Raw genomic sequence first — 11,699 nt, forward strand, 5'->3', positions numbered from 1 at the left:
CTAATGTGAGGAACATAGCTGATGCCCAGCTAATGGCAGCGATTCCAACACATCTCCTACTTATTTTCCATAAAGATTTCTATTTTAAAAATAAACACATTAATGACAAAACTTCACGTAATGCTAATTAGCTTCCAGGTGTCTAATATTACCCACATAAAAGAGAGGGGCTATTGAGTGGAGCACTGTCATGAGAACAGGGGACCTTGATCTTGGATACAAGTCCAAGACTAATTTAGAGCAGATGTGAGAAAACAGACTTTTCTGAAAATCAATCTCTCTCTCAGTATCTCTGTCTTTGTGTCTGTATTTTTTTCCTCATATTCTCATATCCTAAGTTTCTAATCACTCTTTATTTCTGAATATTGTTGTGCTTAACTTTCTCTTTCTCTTTTTATATTCTTATTGTCTAAAAAGATTTTATTTATTTATTTGACACACAGAGAGAGAGATCACAAGCAGGCAGAGAGGCAGGCAGAGAGAGAGGGGGAAGCAGGCTCCCTGCTGAGCAGAGAGCCTGATGCGGGGCTTGATCCCAGGACCCTGAGGTCATAACCTGAGCCCAGGATAGAGGCTTAACCCACTGAGCCACCCAGGAGCCCCTCATTTATTTTCTTTAAATATATATTTTAATATCTGAGTTCTTTTCCAGTTTTCCTTGTTCACTCCCTGTGAATATATTAAGCCATGAAAACTGTGACATCTTTAGTTGGTGAGGTCATAATTTACTTATTAACAATCTATATTCTTGGGCTCCAATCTGTATCTAATGAGACAATCTGACGTGAGGGGTAGGTGGGTAAAGTGTGAAGGGAATTTATATTTTTAACAAATGCCCCAAGTAATATTTCTGATCTGACAAATTTGAGAAGCACTTCTCCCTGTGGCCAGGTGGCTTTAAATGGTTTTCTGGATCCAGGAAGCCACTTCTAAAATTGTGAGACTAGGAGAGCTAGGTGAGAGAATGTGGATGAATTTATACCAATTCATGCCCCTTTTGGGAAAGTGTATTCTCTAATGTATATTCTACAGGTGTTGGATTGGAGGAATCATCTTATCTATCAGTGTGTTATGGAAGCTTTAGAATTTATACACAATAATATTCAAATGATTCTATTTTTTACATTGGAGATGTATAAGGATTTTTATTAAGGAAGGCAAGTTTAAACAATAGAAATCAACAAACTTTTCTTAAGTTCTATTTGGTCCCTGTCTTGTTGCTGTGGTTGTAACACTAGGTGGTTTATATTGTTATTTCCAATTGCTGGCTTTTATCTTGGACCCCATTCTCATCCAGGCAAAACAACAACAACGACAAAAACAAAAACAAAAAAATCCAAGCCCTTCGCCCCCCAAAACTAGTTAAAACATGGTGGGCACAAGGAGAATGAACAACTTCAGTATTTTGAGGGTTGTGTGGCTATTACCCACAGGTTTAGTGACATGATTTGAGGCCTGTCCTACCCACACTCAACCTTAAAAGAGATAATACCTCCTTGGGGGTGTCATCAGAGATCTTCAGGGGATTTGTCCATCGCAGTTTCTTCAGGCACTTAAAAGATCCTGAACATTTTGTGAAGTTAGCCTTCTTGCTACAATCCAAACATTTTAACACCTAACTCTGAGGAAAAAAAAGAAAAGAACTACTGTTTAAATAGGTCAAAGTGGCTTTTGAGAGATGTCCTGCCTCATGTGAAATACACTAGGCCATTAAGTAAGCTTACCTCAATGGTTCATTCGAAGTCATCATACCAATGAGGGTTATTGAACCTCAAAACAGAAGCCCACCACCCACCCTCCTGCATTTGGTGGTGGGTAATTAACAAGGGGGGATTAAAGGGCCATCAGCAATTTGATAAGAGTTAATGCAGAGAAGAAGCAGCACATGGAGGCAAGCCAGTTCATTCAGCCAAGACAAGCTATGCTAACCAAATCATGTTCTGCTGAAAGAGCCGGAACAATAGAGGAACTCACCCTGCGGGGCAGACCACACACACCTGGTATGCTGTCTGTGCCACTCAAGGAGATTCCATTCCCATGTGTCACCAAAAAAGAGCTTTAATTTCTGAGCACTTCTAGAAATCAACTTAGGCCGTTTACTCCAGCGGGAATGGCAGTCAGCCATACTGGAGAATGTTAAACAGTTCTACCCAGTCTCAACAGTGGCTTTATTGTCTCCACATAAAAACATTTGTTTAAATATTAAACAGTGAAATCTCGCCTGGTCATTAAAACCCATAAAAAAAAAACCAGGACGGAAATTGGTTAATAATCTTTGACGTTGGCCAACTGAGTGGCTGGAATGCCATTTGTCTTGGTGGTGTGTCACCCACCCAGAGGAAGCCCCATGCATCACAATCCCCGAGTCACCGTCACACTATGTTTACAGTGCTCTCATGATACGTGCTTTTTGTCTCCTTAAACGTGCGGAGACTCAGTAAAATCATTTTCAGTTTTCGCAAGGGCTGTTTTGAATAACCGTGAGGGTCTGAATTCTTAATTTCTATTTATCACATAAAAGCATTGTGATCTGGGAGAGACATATTGAATAAAAAACACTTCTTAAACCAAAAGCAACTCAGCTACACTCTACCAGGACTTTTTCCCCCCCCAATTTCGTTCCATTCCAAAGTACCCACAATGAGCTTATCTTCTATTTCACAGGGAGTGGGTAGGCAGAGAAGGTTTCGCTACTATGTGTCACATATTATCTGACCAGATAATGCGTCATCCTGATCCTAATGATCTCCTCAAATGGTCTTGCTGACATGGCTCTCCAACACTGTATCCATCACTGATATATCCTCAAGGGTCTTCTTACAACTTCTGTAAAACACAATGGTAAGTAAGGAAGAAAGATGTCAGGCCATGCCTTTCAGTCAATGATCTACTCATATTTATAACTCTTTCCCCAAAATGGGCAGTATTCTCAGAAGAATAAAATACTGTCATTGCCCTATCAATAAAAAATTTTATAGTTTCTTTAAACACCTTAAAGGAAGTCAGTCTATAGATAACATAGAGAGATAGATGAAGAATAGCTATTTTGTTAACAGTACTTGAAATTTTTGCACTGGAATGTGATCATTTGGATTTTGGATAAACATTTTTTTTTTTTTAAAAAGATTTCAAACAATGTTTGGTAGTGTCCTGTAAGCAGTGGTGTGAATTTATTTTGTGATGCAGATGACTTGAAATGTCCCATTCTCCTTTATTTAAACATGTATTTACTGGGCACCAATGATGTGTCAGGCTCAGTTCTAGGTATGAACCAGGGCAAAACTCAAGATCCCAACAAAGTCTGATTCCTGGAAGCCAAGGACAGAAGGTATATCAGGAGGAATAGAGCAAGCAAGTACATCAGCTGCTGTCCGTTATTAAGTCAGGTGGCACGAAGATTGAGAGCTGAGTAGCGATTTAACAACAAGGTCATTGCTGACTGCTGGTAGTTGGAGTGGGAGTGGGGAGCACAAAAGCCTGCTTGGAGGAGGTTGAAAGGGAAGAAAGAGGAGAAATTGAAGAAAGTTCTGAAAGAGTTATACTTTAAGGAAACGTTAGCAAGTAGGACCATAGAGAAGAAGTTTAGTCAAGAGACGGATTTTTTCTTTTTTTTTTTAAGATGAGAGAAAATAAAAGCATATTTGGAAGCTAATGCAAATGAATCAGTAGAAAAAGAAAAAAATAGAAAAGATAGGAACAATTGTCTTTTACTCATTGTATGCTTGTTTGAAGATCATGATGTAGAAGAATGCAAACGCTCATAAGGTAAGAAGGAAAGATATATGGCTTATAAAACCACAGCAAATGACAGAAATCAAATTGTGCAAGTGGTGGGTGGTAAAGCAAAACTAAAGTCTAAACCATGTTTTCATATGAGTAAATTTGCTGAGTCCACAACCAGCATGTACCTTTTACTGTAGCAATTTGAGCTATAGACTAGAGACTGTAGAGTACCTTCATGTCAAGATTTTATTTATCCAGTTTGGGGAGTAGGATGTTTTGCCCAAGAGAATTATACTAAGTTTACCTGACATGGATTTGAGTGGTATAAAATATACTTAACCTGTAGGGAGTCAAGATGGCGGAGAAGTAGCAGGCTGAGACTAATTCGGGTAGCGGGAGATCAGCTAAATAGCTTATCTAAAGATTGCAAACACCTACAAATCCAACGGGAGATTGAAGAGAAGAAGAACAGCAATTCCAGAAACAGAAAATCAACCACTTTCTGCAAGGTAGGACTGGCGGAGAAGTGAATCCAAAGCGACGGGAAGATAGACCGCGGGGGGAGGGGCCGGCTCCCGGCGAGCAGTGGAGCAACGGAGCAAAATCAGGACTTTTAAAAGTCTGTTCCGCTGAGGGACATCGCTCCAGAGGCTTAACTGGGGTGAAGCCCAGGCGGGGTCAGCGCGGCCTCAGGTCCCGCAGGGTCGCAGAAGGATCGGGGGTGTCTGAGTGTCGCAGAGCTTACGGGTATTAGAACGGGGAAGCCGGCTGCAGAGACAGAGCCGAGGAGTGACTCTCAGCTCAGGGTTGCCTTGAACCGGTCGCAGGCTCGGTCAGCTCGGAGCGTGGCCGGAGGCCAGGGTGATGGGAGTCATTGGGCGCTGTTCTCTGAGGGCGCACTGGGGAGTGGGGCCCTGGGCTCTCCTCCGGGCCGGAGACCCGGAGGCCGCCATCTTTATTCCCGTCCTCCGGACTCTACGGAAAGCGCTCAGGGAACAAAAGCTCCCGAAAGCGAACCCGAGTGGATGACTCAGCGCGGCCCCGGGTAAGGGCGGTGCAACTCCGCCTGGGGCAAAGACGCTTGAGAATCACTACAACAGGCCCCTCCCCCAGAAGATCAACGGGAAACCCAGCCAGGACCAAGTTCACCTACCAAGGAGAGCGGCGGAATTCCAGAGGAGAAGAAAGCAAAGCACGGAACTCATGGCTTTCTCCCCATGATTGTTTAGCCTTGCAGTTAATTTAATTTTTTTCTTTTTCAATTTTTTTTTCTTTTTCTCTTCTTCTGCTAATTTTTTTTAACTTTTACCGTTTTCTTTTTTTAACGTTTTTTAAATAGTTTATCTAATATATATATATTTTTTCAACCTTTTTATATTTTTTCTATATCGGCTTTCTTTTTTTTAATAGTTCCTTTTTTTTTTCTTTCTTTCTGAACCCCTTTTTATCCCCTTTCTCCCCCCTCACAATTCGGGATCTCTTCTGATTTGGCTAAAGCATATTTTCCTGGGGTTGTTGCCACCCTTTTAGTATTTTACTTGCTCCTTCATAAACTCTTATCTGGACAAAATGACAAGGCGGAAAAATTCACAACAAAAAAAAGAACAAGAAGCAGTACCAAAGGCTAGGGACCTAATCAATATAGACATTGGTAATATGTCAGATATAGAGTTCAGAATGATGATTCTCAAGGTTCTAGCCAGCCTTGAAAAAGGCATGGAAGATATTAAAGCAACCCTCTCAGGAGATATAAAAGCCCTTTCTGGAGAAATAAAAGAACTAAAATCTAACCAAGTTGAAATCAAAAAAGCTATTAATGAGGTGCAATAAAAAATGGAGGCTCTCACTGCTAAGATAAATGAGGCAGAAGAAAGAATTAGCGATATAGAAGACCAAATGACAGAGAATAAAGAAGCTGAGCAAAAGAGGGACAAACAGCTACTGGACCACGAGGGGAGAATTCGAGAGATAAGTGACACCATAAGACGAAACAACATTAGAATAATTGGGATTCCAGAAGAAGAGGAAACAGAGAGGGGAGCAGAAGGTATATTGGAGAGAATTATTGGAGAGAATTTCCCCAATATGGCAAAGGGAACAAGGATCAAAATCCAGGAGGTTCAGAGAACCCCCCTCAAAATCAATAAGAATAGGTCCACACCCTGTCACCTAATAGTAAAATTGACAAGTCTTAGTGACAAAGAAAAGATTCTGAAAGCAGCCCGGGAAAAGAAGTCTGTAATGTACAATGGTAAAAATATTAGATTGGCAGCAGACTTATCCACAGAGACCTGGCAGGCCAGAAAGAGCTGGCATGATATATTCAGAGTACTAAATGAGAAAAACATGCAGCCAAGAATACTATATCCAGCTAGGCTATCATTGAAAATAGAAGGAGAGATTAAAAGCTTCCAGGACAAACAAAAACTGAAAGAATTTGCAAATACCAAACCAGCTCTACAGGAAATATTGAAAGGGGTCCTCTAAGCAAAGAGAGACCCTCAAAGTAGTAGATCAGAAAGAAACAGAGACAATATACAATAACAGTCACCTTACAGGCAATACAATGGCACTAAATTCATATCTCTCAATACTTACCCTGAATGTTAATGGGCTAAATGCCCCAATCAAAAGACACAGGGTATCAGAATGGATCAAAAAACAACACCCATCTATATGTTGCCTACAAGAAACTCATCTTAAACCCGAAGACACCTCCAGGTTTAAAGTGAGGGGGTGGGAAAGAATTTACCATGCTAATGGACATCAGAAGAAAGCAGGAGTGGCAATCCTTATATCAGATCAATTAGATTTTAAGCCAAAGACTATAATAAGAGATGAGGAAGGACACTATATCATACTCAAAGGAACTGTCCAACAAGAAGTTCTAACAATTTTAAATATCTCTGCCCCTAACGTGGGAGCAGCCAACTATATAAACCAATTAATAACAAAATCAAAGAAACACATCGACAAGAATACAATAATAGTAGGGGATTTTAACACTCCCCTCACTGAAAGGGACAGATCATCCAAGCAAAAGATCAACAAGGAAATCAAGGCCTTAAATGACACACTGGACCAGATGGACATCACAGATATATTCAGAACATTTCATCCCAAAGCAACAGAATACACATTCTTCTCTAGTGCACATGGAACATTCTCCAGAATAGATCACATTCTTGGTCCTAAATCAAGTCTCAACCGGTATCAAAAGATTGGGATCATTCCCTGCATATTTTCAGACCACAATGCTCTAAAGCTAGAACTCAATCACAAGAGGAAATTTGGAAAGAACCCAAATACATGGAGACTAAACAGCATCCTTCTAAAGAATGAATGGGTCAACCAGGAAATTAAAGAAGAATGGAAAAAATTCATGGAAACAAATGATAATGAAAACACAACGGTTCAGAATCTGTGGGACACAACAAAGGCAGTCCTGAGAGGAAAATATATAGCGGTACAAGCCTTTCTCAAGAAACAAGAAAGGTCTCAGGTACACAACCTAACCCTACACCTAAAGGAGCTGGAGAAAGAACAAGAAAGAAACCCTAAACCCAGCAGGAGAAGAGAAATCATAAAGATCAGAGCAGAAATCAATGAAATAGAAACCAAAAAAACAATAGAACAAATCAACGAAACTAGGAGCTGGTTCTTTGAAAGAATTAATAAGATCGATAAACCCCTGGCCAGACTTATCAAAAAGAAAAGAGAAAGGACCCAAATAAATAAAATCATGAATGAAAGAGGAGAGATCACAACGAACACCAAAGAAATACAGACAATTATAAGAACATACTATGAGCAACTCTACGCCAACAAATTTGACAGTCTGGAAGAAATGGATGCATTCCTAGAGACATATAAACTACCACAACTGAACCAGGAAGAAATAGAAAGCCTGAACAGACCCATAACCAGTAAGGAGATTGAAACAGTCATCAAAAATCTCCAAACAAACCAAAGCCCAGGGCCAGACGGCTTCCCGGGGGAATTCTACCAAACATTTAAAGAAGAACTAATTCCTATTCTCCTGAAACTGTTCCAAAAAATAGCAATAGAAGGAAAACTTCCAAACTCATTTTATGAGGCCAGCATCACCTTGATCCCAAAACCAGACAAGGATCCCAACAAAAAAGAGAACTACAGACCAATATCCTTGATGAACACAGATGCAAAAATTCTCGCCAAAATACTAGCCAATAGGATTCAACAGTACATTAAAAGGATTATTCACCACGACCAAGTGGGATTTATTCCAGGGCTGCAAGGCTGGTTCAACATCCGCAAATCAATCAATGTGATACAACACATTAATAAAAGAAAGAACAAGAACCATATGATACTCTCCATAGATGCTGAAAAAGCATTTGACAAAGTACAGCATCCCTTCCTGATCAAAACTCTTCAAAGTGTAGGGATAGACGGCACATACCTCAATATTATCAAAGCCATCTATGAAAAACCCACCGCAAATATCATTCTCAATGGAGAAAAACTGAAAGCTTTTCCGCTAAGGTCAGGAACACGGCAGGGATGTCCGTTATCACCACTGCTATTCAACATAGTACTAGAAGTCCTAGCCTCAGCAATCAGACAACAAAAGGAAATTAAAGGCATCCAAATCGGCAAAGAAGAAGTCAAACTATCACTCTTCGCAGATGATATGATACTCTATGTGGAAAACCCAAAAGACTCCACTCCAAAACTGTAGAACTTGTACAGGAATTCAGTAAAGTGTCAGGATATAAAATCAATGCACAGAAATCAGTTGCATTTCTCTACACCAACAACAAGACAGAAGAAAGAGAAATTAAGGAGTCCATCCCATTTACAATTGCACCCAAAACTATAAGATACCTAGGAATAAACCTAACCAAAGAGACTAAGAATCTATACTCAGAAAACTATAAAGTACTCATGAAAGAAATTGAGGAAGACACAAAGAAATGGAAAAATGTTCCATGCTCCTGGATTGGAAGAATAAATATTGTGAAAATGTCTATGCTACCTAAAGCAATCTACACATTTAATGCAATTCCTATCAAAGTACCATCCATTTTTTTCAAAGAAATGGAACAAATAATCCTAAAATTTATATGGAACCAGAAAAGACCTCGAATAGCCAAAGGAATATTGAAAAAGAAAGCCAAAGTTGGTGGCATCACAATTCCGGACTACAAGCTCTATCACAAAGCTGTCATCATCAAGACAGCATGGTACTGGCACAAAAACAGACACATAGATCAATGGAACAGAATAGAGAGTCCAGAAATGGACTCTCAACTCTATGGTCAACTCATCTTAGACAAAGCAGGAAAGAATGTCCAATGGAACAAAGACAGCCTCTTCAATAAATGGTGTTGGAAAAATTGGACAGCTACATGCAGAAAAATGAAATTGGATCATTTCCTTACACCACACACGAAAGTAGACTCAAAATGGATGAAGGATCTCAATGTGAGAAAGGAATCCATCAAAATCCTCGAGGAGAACACAGGCAGCAACCTCTTCGACGTCAGCCGCAGCAACATCTTCCTAGGAACATCACCAAAGGCAAGGGAAGCAGGAGCAAAAATGAACTTTTGGGATTTTATCAAGATCAAAAGCTTTTGCACAGCAAAGGAAACAGTGAACAAAACCAAAAGACAACTGACAGAATGGGAGAAGATATTTGCAAATGACATATCAGATAAAGGGCTGGTGTCCAAAATCTATAAAGAACTTAGCAACTCAACACCCAAAGAACAAATAATCCAATCAAGAAATGGGCAGAGGACATGAACAGACATTTCTGCAAAGAAGACATCCAGATGGCCAACAGACACATGAAAAAGTGCTCCATATCACTCGGCATCAGGGAAATACAAATCAAAACCACCATGAGATATCACCTCCCACCAGTCAGAATGGCTAAAATTAACAAGTCAGGAAATGACAGATGCTGGCGAGGATGCGGAGAAAGGGGAACCCTCCTACACTGTTGGTGGGAATGCAAGCTGGTGCAACCACTCTGGAAAACAGCATGGAGGTTCCTCAAAAGGTTGAAAATAGAACTACCCTATGACCCTGCAATTGCACTGCTGGGTATTTACCCTAAAGATACAAACGTAGTGATCCGAAGGGGCACATGCACCCGAATGTTTATAGCAGCAATGTCTACAATAGCCAAACTATGGAAAGAACCTAGATGTCCATCTACAGATGAATGGATAAAGAAGAGGTGGTATATATACACAATGGAATACTATGCAGCCATCAAAAGAAATGAAATCTTGCCATTTGCGACGACGTGGATGGAACTAGAGGGTATCATGCTTAGCGAAATAAGTCAATCGGAGAAAGACAACTATCATATGATCTCCCTGATATGAGGGAGAGGAGATGCAACATGGGGGGTTGAGGGGGTAGGAGAAGAGTAAATGAAACAAGATGGGATTGGGAGGGAGACAAACCATAAGTGACTCTTAATCTCACAAAACAAACTGAGGGTTGATGGGGGGAGGTGGTTGGGAGAGGGGGTGGGGTTATGGATATCGGGGAGGGTATGTGCTATGGTGAGTGTTGTGAAGTGTGTAAACCTGGCGATTCGCAGACCTGTACCCCTGGGGATAAAAATATATGTTTATAAAGTGTAAAAAAAAAAAAATAAAGAAAGGAAAAAAAAATACTTAACCCTAAAACTGCATCAAGTAGCCTTGAGTTATGATTTATTTGACACTTTAAGAAGTTGGAAGAAATCTCAGTTAAGATTATAAGCACTGGAAAATATTAAGTATAATACGTAGGGAGATGGATTGATTTCATATTAACCCTTTTATACACATCTGTAAAGGGCCAGACAGTAGGTATTTTCCGTTTTTCAGAGGATAGGGTTTCTGCTGTAGCTACTTCCTCCACCATTGTAGCTTGAACATACCCATGGACAACACATAAAGGCATGAGTGCCAATAAAATTTTATTTGCGAAGGAAGACAGAAGACTGGATTTGGACTATGGGCTACAGTTTTGCAGTCTTTGCCCTAGACATTAGACATCCGTAGACATCCCTTGACATTAGGTAATATTATATTATGATTTAGGCTGCAGAACCAAAAGTAGCCTTGGATGTGTCCCCTTTTTGGAAGTGGTGCATTTGACGTAAGTAATCTTTGACGTGAAGGAATATCACAGGATTGAGTGTCTGGGTTGTAAAGCCAGAGAAAGGTGATTTGGGATGACCTTGTGCAAACATCGTCGTCTTTTTAGGCCTGAGTTTGCTCATCTGTAAGACAGGGATAACATCTATTTCAGAGGTGATTATGAAGAGTGATGAGTTTCCTTTGCATTTGTGTGCATGCTTATTTTAGTTATATTACCTTGTTTCCCTCGATTTTGGCTCTTTGGTATCACTTTGAGTATGAACTTTTTCACTTAAGAGTTTCTTTAGTGTTTGTAATGTCACCGAAGTGGAGATATGTTGTAAATCTGTCTCTTAGATAAGAGGCATTACCCATTACCAAATTCCACCTTCCCAAACCTCTTCATCCTACCGTGATCTTCCAGGTCAAGTGATAATTTTTGTCTCAGTATGGCAGTTTCTCACAGCTAGTGATAATGTCTTTAAAAGAGTTTAACCAGCTTCAATTCTTTGTTTTATTAAGATGGCAACAACTAAGACCCAACTAAGACCCAGTCCTCATCCAGAGATCTTCCTCCATGTAAGCTACTCTGTTGAGACATAGTGACTTGGGTTGGAGCCATGGGATAGAGCATCCTCTTTGCCCAAGGGATCCTGGCTCTTGTTGGTTGTGTGAATTACAGCTGCTCTCTGTGCCATTGAGTCTGCCCGGACATCAAGCACTATACAGTTGAATGGTTACATTCTTATGCCTTCTAAAATGTCTGGAGGTTTGATGAGCCACACTTTGCCCAAGGTCTGGGTGATGGAAGTTTGTATCTATCCAGCTGGGCAGGACTTGCCACATCCA

This window comes from Lutra lutra, chromosome 6 (genome assembly GCF_902655055.1).
Source record: "Lutra lutra chromosome 6, mLutLut1.2, whole genome shotgun sequence".
NCBI classification, from domain to species: domain Eukaryota; kingdom Metazoa; phylum Chordata; class Mammalia; order Carnivora; family Mustelidae; genus Lutra; species Lutra lutra.